This window comes from Parambassis ranga, chromosome 3 (assembly GCF_900634625.1).
Source record: "Parambassis ranga chromosome 3, fParRan2.1, whole genome shotgun sequence".
NCBI lineage: Eukaryota > Metazoa > Chordata > Actinopteri > Ambassidae > Parambassis > Parambassis ranga.
In genome coordinates, this window is record NC_041024.1 from 15,651,814 (window position 1) to 15,672,941 (window position 21,128).

The 21,128-nt window shown below is 39.7% G+C and overlaps 1 protein-coding gene across 5 annotated transcripts in view; it reads left to right on the forward strand.

Moving 5' to 3' along the window:
• Nucleotides 1–882: 882 nt before the first annotated feature.
• Nucleotides 883–21,128, forward strand: part of esrrga (estrogen-related receptor gamma a) — a 110,991-nt gene continuing 90,745 nt past the window's right edge. For 2 of the 5 annotated variants that reach the window (XM_028401935.1, XM_028401936.1), the window contains exon 1: nucleotides 883–1,155. The gene's annotated coding sequence lies outside the window, so the exon portion shown is untranslated. Of the gene's footprint in view, nucleotides 1,158–4,010; nucleotides 4,254–21,128 lie in introns of those variants that run through there. The other 3 variants (XM_028401939.1, XM_028401938.1, XM_028401937.1) reach the window with 3 other exon arrangements.

The window sequence follows — 21,128 nt, forward strand, 5'->3', positions numbered from 1 at the left end:
TACATTTAATGTAGAGCACACTGACTTTATTTTTAGTAACTGAACTGAACTGAACAGTTCATGAAAATGACAACTGGAGTAGTAGAACAATACTGGACTTTTGTGATTTTAAACAATTTTGAAAAATCCTGGCACAGACATCCTCTCCTCTCCTCTCCTCTCCTCTCCTCTCTTAAACATAGTTGTTACTCTTAAACTGCTGAATTGGTAACACTGTCAAAAAAGCTGCTAGCAAATGTGGTTAGGAAACTGGACCCCCTCTACCATAAATAGATGTTTGTTTCTGCTCTCTGTGTTTGTTTGTGTTGCCTCTTTCTGGATCTGGCCTGCAGGGACCATTTTTCAGCAAAGACAGCAAGGCTTTAGGGAATACTTAGACTTCCTCTTTTCTAACATCCCCTCCACTTCTCCCTTCTTGTCTTATCAAAACATCGCTCTTCTCTTCTCTTCTCTTCTCTTCTCTTCTCTTCTCTTCTCTTCTCTTCTCTTCTCTTCTCTTCTCTTCTCTTCTCTTCTCTTCTCTTCTCTTCTCTTCTCTTCTCTTCTCTTCTCTTCTCTTCTGACTGATAACCTACATAAGCATTTTTATACACAGTTTGTTTCATTTGCTTAGATTCATTACACTTCTTTCCTTGTCGTTTCAATACGTTTTGTTTCAGTGTCTTGTCTGTTTCTTGTTCCACAGTCTGGATTGCTGGTTCACAGTACAGCTGTTTGTTTTTTTCTGCAGTAAAACTGACTGTCTGCAGATCGCTGGTGTCCTGGTGTGGCACATCAGTTTGGTCAGTTTGCCCAGCACTCCTTCCTCCTCTTTCTCCCTCCCTTCCTTTTTCTCTCACTTCCTCATTCTCATACTACCCGGCACTTGAAAAAAGAGAGAAGCTCTGCTTCATGGCTGAGAGAATGAGCTCTGCCTTTCAGCTGCAGAGCAAGAGAAGAGAGAAGAGAAGAGGGGAAAGAGATGAATAAAGAGGAGAGGAGAAAGGCAGCGACACACTTGCATTTGTTGTGGCAGCGTCCCGCAACCGAGAAGCAAATGAGAGAGTGTGAGAGAGAGAGTATGCCAGAGTGAGAGGAGAGAGAGAAAGAGAGGGATCTCAGACAGCCGTGTCCTTGAGAACTGCACCACAACTCTTTGAAGAGAGCCGGGAGACGGTGTGAGTAACGTGCATCTCAGCGGGACATGTGTGTTCTGTGTGTGTGTGTATGTGTGTTTCATGGATGTGCATGTACAGTACTGTTTGTGAGTGTGTGCCTGTGTGTGCGTTTGTGTGTGTCCGTAACCTGCTGCTTGCACACTGACCTGCCAAGCTCAGAGTGAAGGGGTTTGGCTGCCGATCTTCTCTGCTATTGTCTGCCTGCCTAAGTGTTGCTGACAGGGGATTATGGCAAATACAAAACGCCGTATGGACCAAAGAAATACAGTGCCAAACTTCATAGACACATGCATGCATGCATGAAGCTCCATGTTGAGAGCTCTGTTTGATGGCACTCACTGTGCTTGTGTGGGTGTGTGTGTGTGTGTGCGTGTGAGAGAGAGAGAGAGAGTATCCAAACTCTCATGCACATAGATCTGGTTTAGTTGTCTGTCTTATATAACATTGGTGACATTAAACTTTTAGAAGGATAATTGTAAAATAATGCTCTTCTGCACTAGTATATCTGTCAGTAGCACTGAAACCACCTGTAACGGCAGAAAACGTCCATGTTGAGTCCGCATGGTAATGTTCATTATGTGGGGCAACCAACTGGCTGAGTTACGCACACTACATGGGGCTCCCAGCAAGCTGAACCATAGCTGCAAGTCATTCCTCTCTTTTCTCACCCAATCTGTACAATAAATAAAGATAAACATTTCTCCAATAGAGGGTTCAGTACTACTTCAGATGATGAATGATGAGTCTTTCCCTTGTGTGGAATGCAAAGGATCTTTGCTATTTGTCCATTATTGAGCAAGCATGACACGCTGTACCCGGCAACCACAAAACAGCCGCAATGTAATTATAATCTCCATAATATTACATCTGTAATCTGTCATGACTCCTCTTATAGTTGATAGTATATACTACGGGCTGACTGGTGAGGTATACTCTGAATTTAAAGAGCAGTAAATACTGTGAACCTGCTCCTTTGACTTCAGCTTCTGTATGTGAAGTGGGCCTGTGGTTTGGGGGTTGTGTGTCCGAACCCTGTGAGGTCTCGGGATCACAGCCAAGTGGTGTGACCCATTGAACTATTTGTAACTAATCATAGGCCACAAGCCACACAGCATGCCATGGAGCCCAGTTGGGTTACACTCATCAAAATATAATGAGAGTCATCATGTCACTCATGTTTCTGAGGGCATTCTTCAGATGAATGTCATTACTGAAGACGTGTGCCATTTTGTTCCATTAAGGGCCAAGCATTTGACTTTGTGACTTTGGCAGGAAGATAAAATACCACATTTAAAGTTAAGTTGGAACTAGAGGGGATGTATTTAATACTTCAGGTAGTATGCCATCACACCCTAATCTAAAAATGCTCTGGTTGCATCATGCCTTGTGAAGAATTGTGGGTATCATATGCCCGGGATCGTCTGCTGTGTTTGATCATTTATAGGGAGATAAGTGTGGCCACTGATCATACGCTCCAGGATATATTTGGATATTAAACTAGAGCATAGTAAGTACATACACAACATACCAAAGGACATATATCATTTCTCTTTCTTGCAGCACTGGTTGGACATATATCAGGTTTCATGTTACCAATCAACATCTGTGTTGTATCGTAAATAGCAATCTTAACTCATGCAGTATATAAAGATTACTGTCAAATCATCTGGGATCATCATTAATTTTACACTTAACAAACCTTATGAGCTGCTATCAATATGAGTTATTAATTTAATATTTGTTTGTGATTAGAGCCTAAAGTAGAATCAGTAATGCATATTTTAAAATAAGCAAACCATTATAATGTAAAATAAATAAACGTGCTAGTTTGTTAAACAAAACCATCTGGGAAGTTCTCCAGATAATTGCATGAAGCTTCAATGTGACACTTCAGTCTTCCAAACCTAAAACACATAGCTTGAAGCAGGATGGATTATTGTGTATTATTGTGATCTTAATTAATTTTACAACAATTCAGCTAATTGTGGGACATTTTTACCAAAAAGGAGAAGAAGAAAAATGTCAATATTTTATATTTCCACTGATACAGATGCACCGCCATCTTCACCAACTGTGGTGGATGTTCTGAATCTCAACAAATCAGTTGCTTGCAAATGAACAGGGGGCTCAAGGTCCCAGAGTCCCAGTCCCAGAGAGTGTTGATCATTTAGGCATGATAGAGTCAATGAAATTTTAAATTTAAAGCCCTACAACAACTTCTTTAGGCTGTTAAATTAACTCTTCACCACTTTCCTAAACTTGTATGATGGCTAAATATATGAAATATACAAAAGAAATCAGTGTCAATTGTAAATGTATTTTCATATTCACAATGACTGTCTTATTTCTCTTACCTCAGTCTTCACTTGTATTGTAGATGATTTAGGCTGCTTTAAATAATTACATGAAATCTGTTCCTATTACGAACTGTGAATGATAAATTCCAGTGTATTGTGTTGATGGTATTAACACATGCTTTTTCTCATCATACTACTCCATGATTAGCATGAATGAACTTAGAGGAGTAACAGGCACAGTGTATATATTTAGCTGTTAGAAACTGTCCCCAGGGTGAACATGTAAGTGTGCAGTATGTACTGAGATTGTGAGTGTGTGTTTGTAGGGTGTGCAAATGTGCCTCCTTGTATGTGCCCTCAGTATGTTTGTGTGTGTTGCAATGTGTTTTAAGCTGTTCCAGCCAACCAATTGAGGTCAGCCGCTCAATAATTAAAGCATGTCACTGGTTAGTTCCACAAGTTGGGTCGGCCAATCGGAGAGACTGATGTCAGATCAGAGTGAAAGAAAGGCAGAGTGACTGTTAAAAGACTCGTGAAGAAGAGGAATCAGGGGAGACAGAGCCTAATATTAAGAGAGATGTAAAGTTGAAAGATATTTTACATTTATATGAGCATTCTTCCTATCATCTGCAGATCTACACTCGTAAGCAGATGCTGGTTTAGCTCTCCATGTGCTGCCATGTGTGTCCCAGTTTTTTACTTGTTGCAGTTTAAATCTGAGTCTCCCAGCTACAGTTCTTTTCTTTCACTTGTATGAGGATTGAGCCCTAGACCCTGCAGCAGTTACCTCAGGTAAGAGGTCTGTCAGCTCATAAATATAAACTGCTTCACTGATTTAATGACCAAACCAGTTTCGTTCATTTTATTGGTAAATCAGATAAAAGCTTTATAAAGTGCTACTATTAGCTTTAAAAATACTCTTTTTAAGGATGCATATAAATGAGTAATTTTAATTAGTTATGCTGAAGCACTGTTTGTTTTTTTCATTGCAATGTTATAGAAAAAACAAAACATTCTATAATTTGTCAGTGTATTGCCACATCACAATCAGTGGTATATATTCATGTGTACATATGAATTGTGTTTACGTTTGCTAGTGTGTGTGCATACATTGCATCTGCATGAGCAGACAAATCAAACACTAGCTCCACAGAGAGCCTTTCATGTTTTGACAGCCCCTTTACAATTGCTTACATGCTTGGAAAGAAAGGGGTATTCAGTCTGGTTGCAGTCTAAAACTTCACCACTAGATGTCAATATATCCTACACACTGGTCCTTTAACACACTGGTCCTTTAACCCACATAACTAAACATTTATTTGTATATAAAATACTCGAATTTAGTTGAGTACCGATGTTAATGTGCCGATGTAAAGTAAGCCACAGTAGACTCATCACACTCTAAGGCTCTGAGGTGCTGATTCTGCAGCTGTTGATGGTGTGGGTCTGGGAACTGGTCAACAGCGTGTATCTCCATCAGTAATATCTGCTGCCAGTAGAAGGCCACTAATACACTTTTATTAATCTCACAACTTCGTTGCTATTTAAATGTATATACCTTTGGCTGGGGCTAAGGTGTGGTCACACCAGTACAGTTTGAGATATGAGGTTTACGCATCAATAATTTTCTTTGTGCGGTCACACGTTTTATAGTGTTGTGAAAAACAAAATTTCATCCTCTCGGTATTTGTCTTCAGTTATTGTCATTTCTTTTCGACAAGCAGATTACCATACACCAGTGCTGTTGAGCTATACAGTTTAGGGGTTGTTATCTGATCATAGACCCGGTCCTGATGTGAGCTTCTATTTATTTAGAAGTCATTCCGGGTGATGTGAGTTCCTATTAATACTCTATGCAGCGGTTGCAGCCTGCCAGCCAGCTCATATGCACATAGACACACACACACACACCCACACACATATACAGCTTGGTAACCTGAGACTTGAGGCTTCTCTGCAGTCCACTTCAGTCCTCGGTGATGTCATTGGAACACCAACTGATTAGTGACATCACAGTAAATAGAAAGTTCATTCATGTAGAAAAATACTTTTATGTTTATGTTTTTTTATGCCCACCCTATAAGAATTAAAATTAAACAATGGTGGTTATTAACCCTATTAACCCTTTCCTCCTTTCTGTCTGTCTGGCAGATCCTTTTTAGTTAGGTCTTGCAGTTTTTGATGGTCCACTTTTGCATAGCTCCTTGCTCCTCTCAACCTTTTGTTTCAAGTTGTTGAGTCTGTCCACCATTGTCTCTCTGTTCTCTGTAAGCCTTCTGTATTTACTGTTAATCCTTTTTATGCTTCTCCTAGCCAGAAACCCCAGTAAGATCCTGTAGATTTAGCCAGAGGTTGATCTCATGATTAGTATTCAGCTGTCAGAATACGTCAGTCAGTTTTCGGAGGCCCCTCTCAATCCTCACCCTCCCCTTACCAGTCCCCCATTAAAACTCTATGTATACCTCTGCATTGTAGTGTGTCCGTGTGTGTGTGTCTGTGTGTGTGCGTGCGTGCCACATCAGGATGTATGTAGCTGCATGGTCCTGAAGAGAGAACGTTGCTTGCATTAATGTAGATACACATATGCACCCTCCTCCTGATTTCCCAGGAAGTCACCCTCCATCATCTTAAATGACATGAAAAGAACCGGAGACAGATATATGCATGAATTAATTGGCTTGAATAGAAGTATTTAGAAGCTTAATCCATGGGGATTAACGCACGCAGCCCTCTCCGGATTTAAGCTTCTGTGCATTTTCTGCAGAGGATTGTTTTATTTCACTCCATCCTCCTCCTCCTCCTCACGTGCCTCCACCTTTAGTTCTTAGTCAGCGAGCCTCTAAAAAGCTGTCAAGTGTAGGATTAACAATGTGGAAAACCACTAGATGGCTAATTGCCCTAAAACCCTTTAAAAATATATATAAATATATCGTGACTTTTATTGTGGCATATTGTTTGAACTCCAGAAGGCTTTTGTTTACAGGCGCCATCCTGACATCTGCACACAAAGATATCCAGCACAGCAACTAAAGATAGATCATTGTTGGTATCATTTTTAAGGATGGTTGCTATGATTTCCAGTCCTGTATGTGCTTGGCATGATGTGGAAACAACTAAACACAATCGAAAAAATTGAAGCACTGAGCGTTGTGTGTATATTTAGATAGACTTCTGTAGAAGGCACAGCCACGAGGACTGGCTGGAAATGAAACACTGACTGTAGTTAACATGATTCAAAGATGGATTGTCCATTTAAAAAATAGACAGGCTACTCTGTCAATGAATCAAGAGTTTGATGATCACAATTTTATCTTGACCTAGCAGAGATGTTGATGTCACTGTGTTAGTTGTGGAAGTGGAACTAAAATTAACCAGCAGTGATTTTGACAATGACTACCAAGCAAAAAGCGACACAAGAGAGGCCATATTTGTATTGCCACTGGATGTAGTAATGAATTTTTGTGGGTTAAGAACAAGGGAAAGAGGTATTATGTCTCCTAACGAATGGTCTAATGGAGATGGAGTTGCAGAGTCTTCTGTTTCCTTCTCTCCTATGCTGTCTTTTTTCCTCCTATTACCATCCTTCTTTTACTTCCATCTTTCTTCATATAGTGCTCCTCTATTCTATTTTGTCGTACACCTTCCTCCCCCCCTTTATGTATAGGCTTTACACTGTGAGTCTATGAGATACCGAGCAGATCAATGCTTATAGATTGGCTCATTGGAAGCCATTAGTTATGGGTTTTTATAAAGCTAGTCATTATTGTGCTTAATCTTGCAGAAAATTAAATTTAGAGTTGTGTACAGTGTTTTGGTTAAAAGTTGTTGATTTTTTCCCCCTCTCACTCACTTACCAGCTGCTATTTTTCTCGCCTTTTTTTGCATTTATTACTATGTGCACGTATGCTTGCCTGTGTGTGTGTGTCCATGCTTGTGGGGTGCACACATGTCACTGTTAATAAGCCATTACGTATCATGGTCATGCCAAAAAATCCTTCAAGAAAACTGCCCCAACAACAACATGGCTTGGCCACAGTACAGCACACATGCAGCAGTTTTTTTCTTAGGGTTGGCAAATTTCTCTCTTTTGTCAGAGCTTCTGTATTCAATATATTCAATGGATTTAATAACTCTAAAAGTGATGGTGGTGTCATTTTCCCCCTGCTGCCACTTTGCTTTTGTTTTAAGGAGCGCTGTCCAGGGCCAGCTTTAATTTTCAGAATTAGTCTTGAACTCTTGGACAACAATCTCCCTGTTCCTCCTCATGCTTTCTGCCTTGCCCTGCATTGTCCCTCCTCTTTCCTTTGTACTCCCACCCCTCCTGCATCCTTGCCTCCTCCTCCTCTTTTACTATACCTCGATTCCTCTGTCCCTTTCCTACTGTCCTTAACATCTGTACTTCTTACCCTCTTTTCACTTATCCCCAGACCTCTTGTCTTTTTGTCCCAGTCCCCTCTAACACACACATTGACATCCTCTCTAACTAAACAATAGATGCCTTGAGCTCTGAAAGATCACTTCCCATCCCAGCCCAACACCGTCAACGCTGCCCACCCTCCTCCTCCTCCTACTCTCCCACCCCATGATGATATGCAGAGTAGGGCAGCAGCCTTCTTTTGTTTAGCTTTGCGCAAATGAAAATTGCTAATCAATTTTTACCCCCTCTTATTTCATGGCATGTAGTTCCTGCCCCTCCCCTGCCAGCTGTCATTGTGTGGTTGTGGCGCAGGGCTGAAAGCTTCATTAGCAGGAGGACAGCATGTTTTGCCCCTCAGCGCTGTATTCATGGAATTACTAAAGATAGGACATTGCCTGGTGTTACTCTGAGAATTTGTGCAAATAGACATTTTCTTGTCTCTCATAATCATATTTTTTGTCAGATGCAAAGCACAAAGTTTTGGTGTTTTTTTTGATTGTCACCATGCTTCCTGTGTTAGTAAGGGCATTTTTCACACTCCAGCCTTATCCATGTTGATTAGCTAAATCTGAACTCATTCTTTGACCATCAATCAGTGTAGAGACTATTTTTGATTAATTTTAAATAGGCTCACCTCTTCTGTCAAGACTGAACTAAAGATAAAAAAAATGCCAAGTAATAATTTAAGCAAATTACAGGCTAGTAAGTTCAAGTTCTTTTTGTTACTCAGTCTCTCTCTCATTTTTTCTCAATTTCTTTGTTGCTCACTCTTTTTTTGTTGTTTCACTCAGCATATGTGCTGTCTACTTTTAGGGTGCTGGAGTATACAACATAAAAAGGTAAAAATATCCACAAAATGAAAGCCTTTCTGTTCTGTTCAGTAGAAATTGCTAGTCTGTGTATCATATACACAAACTATGCAGTCTCACAGGGAATGTGTCCAGTCATGTCACAGGCCTTCTTTGAGGTTTATGTTTAGTGATTGGCACCATCTACAGCATTAGACAAGGGTAAAGCTTTATTTTCCTGGAGGAATCAATAACTCCCTGTAGAGCAGGTGATCAAACTGACAGCTGATCAGTCAGTGTGTGATGCTGTGTAAATGTTTCCTTTTTGCTGAATAATAATATTAATAGTTTGGAATGTAAATACAATCATCATGAGAAACAATGTTGTGCCTTGACCAGCTGTGGGTGAGCACTTCCAGCAGAGCTTGCCTCTTCAACATTATAGCAAGTAAGCTTGATGCAGGCAATCCAGAGATGAGTGAACAAGTTAGAAGTCACAGAATGAGAAGAAAAGGTGAGATAGAGACACCTTCTCTATCTTCGTCTTCTTCTTCTCTCTCTTCTCTATTTGAGTAACATAGAACTGCTAATAATGAAAGAACATCAATCTATTCAACCTTTTATACTCAGCGGTGTGTGTATGTGAAGGCTGTCCCAGTTTAAGCTTTATGTCTGAAAGTAATACAGGTCTCATAGGCCATAGGGCTCAAGGGCCACATTTGGATCAACTTAGCAACACTTAGCAGGGATACAAAGTAAACATACAAATAAAGGTATTAGAGCTGTCCTAGAAATTACTTGATCTTTGGTAAATTTATGGTAATCATGGACCTACAACCTTGCTTTGTCAGTCTTGTTTATGTATCTGAAACAGTCACACAGTCTTATTTGCTGAAACGGCTATCAGCAACTTCTGAAACACTTATGCAGTGAATTACTTCCTTATGATGAACGCTTGGTTTCTGATTTGTTTGTGCAGTTTTTCCACAATGTAAAATGTATCTAATTGTTACTGTTTACTTTCATTCATATTTACTGAGAAAGGTTACAGCTGGACTAAACATTTGTCCAGAAATGCTTTTTAATTGTTTTTAATTGGTTTAATTAGAACTGCTGCATTCTTCTGTTCTCTTTTCTTTTCAGTCATTTTTGCTACTGTATAACCTCAACACTAAAATATTGATGTTCTCGGATTTTTTTTCCCCCTTTACCTCTGTCTTGTTCTTGACCCTAAGTGCTGCTGTCAGGATTTTCCTCTCTCGTTCCTCTATCTACTGGTTGACCAGAGTTTTTCCATCCCCTTCTATTAATAGTCCAAGGATCTGTTTGTCACCCCACTCTCTGGTGTCTGGTTGCCTCTTGGGTGCTATTAATAACATCAGTGAATACAAATATATTGATACCTTCAATCAGGGGGATAAGAAGACATGACTGGCTTAATTCAATCAGACTCCCTTGTAAATGTCCCTTGGTCACAGAGACCAAAGTGGCTGTGTGTGTGTGTGTGTGTGTGTAAAACGGTGTGTAAGTGGTAATCCAAGGCACTCATGGCTTTTCTCCTGAGATAAGTATCATATACCAGCCTTAGTATTTTCATTGAAACCTGAACATACCTACCAGTTATATGTATCAACTTGCAAGTACCAATGTCAAACACAGAAGATTAAAGTAGAATAAGTGCACAGAATCAGTAATGTCATCATAATTATACTTTCATTTCAACCTGCATCAGTGTTGTCAGCATTATCACAGATATGTTATCTAAGATGCACAGAAGGAGATCTCTCAAGTCTGATCAGGTGCCTTTTCATCATCTGACACTTAGAGGAGACAGCATGATGACTCTAACAAGGATTATGCCTTTTTCCATACACCTTTACACAACACACACCTGTTTTCATCTGAGGTGATGGCACAGGGTCTGTGTAGTTACAAATAATCCTCTCCTCTTATAAGATCTTGGCTTTGAGAGTGGAAAGGGAACAAAAAGTGTTGCATCAGTGTTGGTTAAGAGTTAAGTCACAGACCTAACTTGCAACCAACACAGATGCAAACGCATATATGCATATATGCATATATATATATATATATATATATATATATATATATATTATATTTGAAATGTATTTGTGTAAATGTGTGAAAACCTGTTGATGATGGAAAAACAACAATTTGTTTCATTGTGCACAAAACAATCCAAAATTACGTGACCAATATTTAATGTTATAGGATGAAACTGGGTTGGACATTCTCACACTTCTAGTGTGAATATATGTGCTGTGTGTGTGTGTGTGTGTGTGAGAGAGAGAGAGCCAGAGATAGCGTGTGTGTTTTTGAGCCCAGTGGAAAAGCAGGAAGAGTTGCTAATCTGTGCGGCTGGCTGAGCAGAAAGGCCATTCATATTTATAGCTGACTGAATCACATTCTGTCATACAGATGTCCAATACTAAGACCAGGAACAAGAATAACTTTAGAACAAGATCAAAATATGGGTCCAAGGGAAAACTCAGATCAGAGTCTTATTTATAGCCTGCTGAGTCACCCTTTGATACAAATGACACAACAAGAAACAGGAAAACTCCACAATTAAACCTAAACAAATATGTGTGTGAGAGAGCTCTTTGGAAATGGATACATATAGATGTGTTTGTAAAGGAATAGGAAAAAAACAAAAAAAGAAAACTGGATCCATACCCCGGATCCTGGACCTTTTCTAAATGACCAATACCAAGTGGGGTCATCAAAATGAGCTGTTGAGGCACTTGGACAAAAATGATTTAAGCTGTAATTTGATAGTGGTGAACTAATTTGTGAATGATCATGTGAACTTCATACCATAGCAACAGCCAACTTTTCCTGAGAATAAGTGTGCTGCCATGTTGGTTGAAAGGTTCAGAGAACTCAAGCCTCATTCAGTTTAACAAAGGGATGATGAGGCTCAGTTTAAGGACACAGTGTCATTGTCAGTCACTAGCTAACATTGGAAAGGTAAGGGGATATTTTTAAATCACCTGCACATCACACTCATTCAGAGGTAAGACAGAAATAACTAGACCTGGACAGCAAGGGAGGGTCTATAACTGGCACTGTGAGTTGCTATTAATGGTGTCACAGGTCACATTCTGTTACTATATGCTAAACAGAAGGAAAAATGAATTGCATTAAAACATATTTATTTAAGTCATGTAATATATGTACATGCAAACTGCACATTCAACCTCCTGGTATAACATTAGTAAGATGAGGTATTCTTGGAGAAATGACTGTCTCAGTGTGCCATTTTCATGAATCATATCTCTGACCGAGATGAACCAGCGTGCACATACTCATGTAGAGCTTTCCACATGTGGACTTTTAACAAGCTCACAAAACATGTAAATAAACAGCCAGACCTCTTCTAATTCTCCATCATTGCCTGCTGGTATGTCTGCTGGCCTTGTTCTTTGGACTGAACATAACAATATTGAAAATAGTTTTATTATACATTCTTCCTATTTCAACATTTTTATTTTTAAAAAAAGGGTTGTGTGGTGACATTGTATGTGTATGCATGGGTATGTTTATATTGAAGTTCTCAATTTGCATTATATTTTTGTCTTAGGTGTGTGTGTGTGTGTGTGTGAGAGAGAGAGAGAGAGAGAGCTAGATTTATGGTGGAGAGCCCTACTTTCAAAGCTGTCATTAATTAGGTGGAAGAAACTTTTGTCTGCATTTTAAAACTGGTGAAACAACAGGGTCCCGTCACACACACACAAACATGGACACAAAAACTAAACAGTACAAACCTTAAACAAACTGTTATAAGAAATTAGAAAAAAAAACATCACGTTTTTAGTTTATAAAAAAAAAATGACTGATGTTGTTATTGTCAGAAAGCATCTGGCTGAGTGGTGAAATGGAAATAAACATACTGACAATACCCGTGAGGACCGATGTAGACAGATTTCATTTCTTTTTTTATCTTACGAGGTTTGTCAGTTAATCCATCTGATTGTTGATAATGCAGTTACATGTTGGAATAAATAAGACCAGATATTCATCTCTGTGTATTTGACAAGTGTGATTTATATCAATAAAAGGCAGTAAGTGAAGCAGTTCAAGAGGATAACTGCTAACAATACTCTGGAGAAGGAGTCATACATTCACTCAGTGTGTGTTTATCTGTCAGCTGCGTTGGCGGGGGCCTCTGGAGAGGAGGAAATGAACATTTCTACATACACAGTTGTACCTCCACTTCCTTACATACAGAAAACACAGAGACACAAGAGTAATACACACACATATTTAGTAATATAATACAGCAGACATGAACCATAATTGTACACATCAACAATTATTTAGCGTCTACAGCATGTGTGTACTTGTGTGTGTTCCCTCCTTCCTCTCTCCCTGGAGTATTCTCACCTCAACCTTTCTCAACCTTTCCACCTCTGCACATTCCCCTCCTGACTGAAACTAGGGCTCCCTCTTCTTTCTCCTTCACTCTTTCTCCCATTGCTCTGTCTCTTGTTCATGTTCACTCCACTTTTCTTATATAGATATTCTCTCCCTCTTCTTCTCTGTATTGAGATACCCCCTCACCCCCAGTGACCCTGTCTATGACCACTGACCTCAGGGGTAAATGCAAGGTCCCACCTCACCAGGAAATAAAGACATTAGCTTCCTCCCACTGTCTGACCCCGCTCACCTGTCTCGTCTATCCTCACCCTTTCCTCCATATACCTTTCCTCAAACCCCCCCACTACTGTTTTCTTTTGCGTCCCCTCAGCCGCTGCTCTCAACACTCCTTCCTTGCACTCTCTCCTGCTGTTACACTCTACATGTCATGGTCTTCTCTCCAATTTACCTTATCTTATTTTGTGTAAGATTTTCTAACAAGGCAGGCAAAGTGTCTGCAGAAACAATAACTATAGTTAGAAAGTTGCTGCCAGAATAGAGGTGTGCATCATACGTTTTAATGACTGTAAGATAGCGTGTTTCAAATATACTGCCCTAACCAATATAATCCAGTATAGAGACCTCATGACAGGCGTAGGATATTATTTAATCTTTGGATGTTTGTCTTTCTCCCTCACTGAATCTTTCTATTGTACTGTTGGTTTATCCCTTGAGAGAAACTCTGCTCCATATCTGTGCTCTTTTCTCTGCCTGAAATTGTCTCAAACTTCTCTGTCCTACTATTTTTTTCTTTTCTAAGTGATGAGAGTAGCTACCATGTCGTCATCCTCTTTATAGCCCGGTGATTTGACTCACTGACTGTCTTAGCCCTCATAATTTCTTGTGTCACAACCTGGACATAATATGTAGCATGCTAAAATTCAGTTTCAAATCTTCGCAGTGTTATGCTGTGTGTGTTCTGCATGTGTGTCTATAGCTAACAACAAACTCTGAATGGAGGGCAAATGTGCTCAACATTCCTCTGAAAAACACTTTGAAAAGAAAAGCTGTTAGCATACCATTCTGTGAGGTGGATTGTGTGTGTGTTTGTGTGCGAGTGGTTATGGGTATATATTTGCTACTTGAGCTACAGTGGCTTTGTGCTTCTTTGCATGTGTGTCTGCATCATTAGTGTGTTGGTTTTTCATCCACAGAGTTAAAAAAGTGTTCCCAAGAGATTACTGTTCTTCTCTCCCTCGTCGCCTTGTTCCTAGAAAGAAGGAGAGCTGGAGAAAACATTTGTCTATAGTGCAGTTGTTCGCAGCAGCGACACAAGTCAAGCATGTCACCTGCGTGTTGTGCTTTTCTTTATGCATATTCATAGCTTTCCCATCTCAGGATATAGAACACAAACACAGACAGAAAACCGTGTACATACCTCCTCTTTTTTCTCATCTTTTTTTTATGTTTTGCTTGAACTTTACAGAAAGTAGGAGAGATTTACTTTTTCTATTGCAAGAAAGACAGCAAAACAATGTGAGAAAATAGTTGAGCAAAATAGTTTGGGGGCTTTTCTTCTTACTGTCAAAATTGTTGCAAATATTTTAAAACAATGACCCAAAGTAGCATCACAGCTTAATTTGGCACATAGGCCTCCTGTTCTGACTAAACATCTGCATTTATTTTTCTGCCTGTCTCAGTGATATCTTTTTATTTAGCTTCTAATGCTCACGGCCTGTTTGTCCTTGGCTAGGTGTCTTTGTAAAGCACCAAACAGTTTAAGAGGAGACCCTGTGCCTTGAGACTTCTGGCAGCCAAAACTCAAATTTCTCATTTAAATTTTTTTTTTTCCATCAAAAGCTGCACTTCAGTGAGCTCTTAGAGCTGCTTATATGTTTTCCCTCCGAGGCAGAATAAAGAGAAAATGCTGTTTAAAAGCCTGGGAAACATGTCAGCTGAAATACATCACACTGGAATGTATCCATGCTCCACACAGGCAATTTCAGGAGGATGAACTGTGTCAAGAGCGCTTGATGTTGGACATTTTTATAGTTTTCTTTAAAGGCAGGTGGAAAACATGTAAATGTCTTCTGAGAAAATAATATAAATGTTACTTATAAAGTTGGTATATTTATGCCAATCTCAGCTTCTAGAAGCAAAGTTGTTTGAATGAACCTAAACCTGAAACACTATATGCAAGAAAGTCTCTTTATAAATCCTGTTTTAAATTTCTCATTGTCAGATGACCACAAACTACAGATCAGATTAGCAGAAAAATACCTTTGCACAGTGATAACACACACAGCAAGTGCGTTATGGTATTAGCCACTTTTATTTTACACATCAGCAGTGGTTCTGCTACCATTCCTCAAGGCAGCAGCCGGAGAAGGCTTGTCATATGTACTCATATTAATAATTTAAAATCAGTGTTTTATTTTCTTAAAATTAACAATTTAACACATAAAGCCATCTTCAGTGGAAAAGATGGCTGAATGGCATAAATGGCATAAATTAGTGAAACAGCGCCCCCTGGATCACGATGCGTCAGGAGGAGCAGCTGCGCTGTGGAACAGTAGCCAGGTGAACAGCTCTCACTTCACACCACTTTTAAACTGTGCCTTGTGTTTACTACGGGAGGCGCTGATGCTGAGGAGAGAAGCGAAGCTGTCAGCAACATTGTTAAAGTGAGAAAACCGAGCTGATTAGCGTCAAGTGTTTATGAGATTAGCATCCGGGGATCTGACAGAAACCGGAAGTTCTGCTAGCAAAACAACGGATAACAGAATGTACAATCCAAAAAAGTTAGAGGTTTAAGTGGAAATAAAGTGGATAAAATATGACGCTTTCAGCATGGGAGGACAGCGGCTGGCTCTTCGAGAGTGACCATGGTAGGTCAAAGGCGTTTTTATTTATTTAATTTAATGCCTGCTTACAGTTTGTTGTGTAGCTGTTTTTCTAGTCACGTTTACTCATACTGCAATTATATTTTGTATCACCTTTGGCAAAGTGCACCTTCTTGGCTGTGGGTATGATATATTGTTCATTTATGTTATGTATTACATTTAATAAGATGTGTCTGTTTTGCCTGAATGTACAGTAGCATATTCTACCATAACTATGCTATCAGACACTCAGCACCACAGACAGGACCTGCTAGGGATATTATTGGTGGTGACTGTAGTTTGGTTTGGTGACTGGTAGTTTGATGTTGAACAATGAAAATTGTGAGTCCGTCGCTCTGTGTTATGCTATGAGTGACTAAGTAGGCGTGAAGGAGGAGTCAAGCTTGTGATGTTGGTATAACTTTTACCTTTTGTTGTGTCCTGCTTTGGCAGCCTTGGCAGATAAGAGATAAGAGAAGCATCTCTGCCAATGCTAATGGAAGACACTGACACACAGACGGGTGCTTTTTATGTGCTAGTGAGAGAAAGAGAGCAGGGCTATGAGAAATTCAGGTTTGTGTGCAGTTTTTCTAGCTGTGTATTTGATTTAGTTTACAACAGATGGGCCTACTGTGACCCACAGGCAAATACAAGCAATTTCCCCCACCCAAACCCAAACCCCTTCATCACACATACAAATATAGTACACCTACATATACAATGGCCAGATTTTCTTGTGTAGAGCATATGTAGATGATTTTTACATTGTCTTGCTCAGGTTAATAACAAGCTAGCAGGCTAAATTGGCTTATTCAATAAAAGTTAAGCTGGCCATATGTCTGTACAAACAGCACATGCAGGGAACACAGGGATACTAAAAGCATATTTTATTTCCCTTAGTGAAACCTACTGGGTTTTTAGTGACCATTTTACCAGTTTAACACCACTGAACTGGAAGCTCTGGCCTTTACTCGAGAGACATGGAAGAAGGTTTGTGTGGGTGTCATGTTGAGGCAATTTATGTGGACCACAGACACACACTGATACTCCATGAACCCGCAGGGGAAAACATAATTCACACAGCTACCAGGATGATAAGCATTTAAGGTCAGCATAGGTCAGTAGGAAGGGAAACGTGAAAGATGGGAAGTGTAAATGGAGAATATAATATACAGTATAGGAGAGAAATGGAGGAAAACATCAGGAAAAGAATGACAGGAGTAATCTTGACTAAGAAGATGGAGAAAAGAAAAATACAAATTTGGTCATAAGGGGAGGAGTTAAAGGAGGGTGCAGGGACCACTCATGCCTGGTATGAAAGCATTTGTTTCTGTTGGGCTTCTGCCTTTGTTTATTGTCTTATTTCCATTTTAGTGTATTCTGTTGCTGATGGCTATTATCTCATGTTGCTTAATCTTTGTGGCACTGGAAAAGTAAAAGTTCACCCGTCACCATTCTTACTTTAAAGCTGTGGGGATCCCATTTCAGTTTGTTGGTTGTTTAACACACTGTTGCTCTGTTTTATTTATTTATTCACAATTATGGGCAAGGGACAATTCTCTTTCTTTTTTAGCAGTTTCTCTCTCAAAGTCTCACTCATACACTCACTGCTTACTTTTATGCTGTCTTTCTGTGAGTGCTTATCTTCTCCTCTATTTCATCCCCTCTGCCCCGTCTGCCCTCAGCAGCAAACCTGTGCTTATTAGAGAAAGAGAGAGAAACAGAGGATGATGGAGAGTGAAGGGGAAAATATAGAAAGAGGGTGAACAGAAAGCAATAGAAAGCAAAATTCTGCTTGTCAGGATTTCTGTATGTGTGTGTCTGAGGGTGAGAGGAAGAGAGAGAGATTTTTGCTTATCAGACAGGAAGTGGATCTCTTACAATAGCATTCTGACGTTTCCCCTTCTCTAATGTGGAAAACGGTTAAGATTCCTATTCCAGATACCACACACACACACACACACACACACACACACACACACACACACACACACACACACACACACACACACACACACACACACACGTCACAGCGGTGCAGATAAGATGCAGCTGCTGTGCATGGAGACAGAAACACTGAGTCAGCCATATGTATTCACAGACTTAAGACAATCACTAATTCACCCAAGCACAAAGGTGCACACAGATGCACAGGCATACACAAGCATACATGAGGCTCACATACATTACATACAGTTTTCTATTTGGTATTCAGCTGATGCTCACACACACACAAACTCAGAGGCAGGAGGAATAAGCAGGTACAGAAAAAAATCTGGTTTGTAGAGATGAAGAAAGAGGGAAACAGTTAAACAGGCAATAGAGTTTAATAAATAAATGGTGACAGGAGAATCCAATACAGAAACAAGTAAAATATTGTATAAATAAGAAGCTCTGTATGCCCTCCACAGAGGAAAGTAATAACTGTCCATTTTCCTACTTTATTACCAGTTCAGTGGATTGAATAGTGATTGACTACATCTCTTTAAACTGAATGAGAAGACATCAGCAGCTGCAGTTTTTTTTCCACACAAGAAATATCCTTAGACATAAAGGAAGTGACGGATTAAGAGTTTGATGTGTCTTTAATGGGAGAACTCAGACCTGGCAATAAGGGCAATATAGTTAGAGTAAGTCCAAATGAATTAGTTGAATTTATTTGAAATATTTTATGTATTTTTTCAATTATCCCAGTATCAGCCTACATAACTTAATTCTTAGGAGAGCTGAAGAATGAATATTCTCTCTTTTTATGTTGGATTAGGGATATAGTGTGTCCGACTACTGCACATTTAGTTTTGAAGAATAGAATGTCCAATTCTGCTTTCAACTGCGAGCTAACTACATTTGCAACAATTAAAATGGTGCCCTTGCCCTATATAAACACAGGGAATATTGTGGTTAAGGATGTGTGTGTTTTTGACCATGCTTTCTCTGTGTGGATGGTCTGTGTGGTTGAGTATATAGAGGTGCAATACAATACAGCTGGTGGACACCTGAAACGCAGCTGCCAATATCAATAATAAAGAAGAATATAAAGAAAGGATTAAATCCCTTCTCGAGGCATGCAGATGATGTAACAGGAAGGTAGAGTTAAGATGCAGGATAAAGTTGTGTCTGAGAAAAGGAAATTCGAGACAGACACTGACAGCATAGCAGAGAGAAAGAGAGGGAGACAGGGAGAATACCCTAGAAAAAGGTTGCTTGGACTCATATTTTCCATCTCAGTAAACCAGAATTATCCCTCTCTGGTCCAGAGCTGTTAAAATGTTTACATTGTGTGTGGTTGTGTGTGTCAGTGGGATGGGTTGGAGAGTGGTGGGTAGAGAGAGAGGGAGAGAGAGCACAGAAGGAGTAATACAGGTGGAAATTAGGCAGAAGAGAGCAGAAGAGGGTGCACATGTTTGTGTGTATTTGCCCGAAGCAGAACCAGCCAGGCATGTTTAAGAGATGATCATTCACTGTATAAGTGCAGTTTCCCGAAATGCTTGTTTTCTTGTCACTGAAAACACTTGAAATGGCTGGCTAATGGACCTAACAGAGGCTGTGTTGTTGGACTGATTTTAGTAGGAAAACAGGTGAAGGAACCTTTTTTTATATGTTATGAAAGTTATTCTTCTTATCCTACATTATTAAAAGTAACTTGTCAATTAAGGCAAAACAGCATCTTAGACTCAGAAAAGTTAGAAGCGATAGCAGTGATTGTCCACATTGAAAGTCAAAACCTCCCTGACTGCTATTATCATTGTTTTAAAATTATCTTTAATGTATAATTTTACTGATGTCTACAGTAGAGCCAATGCGATGAATCAGAGGTCTGAATCAACAGGAAGAATTTACCTACAAAAGCCCACAAAAGCTTGAATTGAGTGGTGTTCCCTTTTACTGATGATGAAAGAGAGATCAGATTTTTATATGTACCACAGTGGGGTCGACTATTGTCTGACTGATGAACAAACAGTCGGGCCATCCCCAAATCCCAGTTGGAGTTTACACACATATACACACACGCATGCACGTACACAGTAAAATCCCACTGTGTGTGTGAACAAACAGAGGATGAAAGGCAAGACAGCGAGGGGAAGAGCACATATAAAGAGCTGCTGTTTTATTAATGAACCTGGAAACAGGCTTGGGATTCTCAGGATGAGTGTGTGTGTGCCTTTGTGTGTGTGTGTTTGGCTATGCATCCACACAACAACAGAAACCTAGGTGGGTGCCTGGACTGTATTGACACACACACACACACACGGTCTCTAATAAATTCACCCTAATTCATTCTCTCTTTTCTCTGGGGAAGAGCTAGCAGTTTGCCTGATCCAAGGAAGCTTCACGTTACCTTCACTAAATAATTGATGCTCTCTCTCTGAGTTGCACTCACTTGCTCCTCTTTTTGGTCTCTGTGTATCTGTTTTTCGTTTTTCTTCCCATCTGGTAGTTTTTTTGTCTTTCCTCTCTGTCACTGTGTCTGTGTTCCTCTGTATTTCTCTCAATTCCGTTTCTCTTTCCTGCATTGCACACACTCACACACTATGACTGTGACTGGGAGTTACAAAATTGTATTTTTTTTTGTTTCTTACTTTTTTAAGTCAGCTACTCTGTGTGTACATGTGTGTGTTAGTGATTGAGACAAAGAGAAAAGTGGAGTGTTTTTTGGGATGACAGATATTTTCAGGTCCAAATGTCCCCTCAAGATTTGAAATCACATTGAAGTGTCTGAATTTAGAAGCACAGTGTGGATGAAAACGATATTGTGTGTATGCATGTGCCTCTAAAGTGTGTGTATCTGTGTGTGTGTGCATGTGCAAGGACCAGCTTCTCCCTCTACCACAGGGACCTGACCCCACTAACCAGGGGTTAAGTGCTCCTTCTCTCTTTCTCTAACATTCATCTTGTCCTCTCTCTCTCAATCTGACATGCTATTCCCATTTCTTTATTTCCTACCATTGCATTTCTGTATCTCTGCTGAGGGCTCTCTGGATGCATATACCTCTATATGGATTCACTGTTTCCTGTGGTGTCCAGATGACATCATTTTTTAATTGAGTAATATTAGTAAGTGAAACCAAATGAAAAATAGTTTTTCCACCTAGAAGCTGTCTTTTTCCAGAGTTCTCTAGAAGTTTTTGGCTTATGTAAAACGTGCTTTGGCACACTGTGGCAGTTTATTTTGTAGCTTTGCAGAACTGCCAATAACACTTTGGAATTTC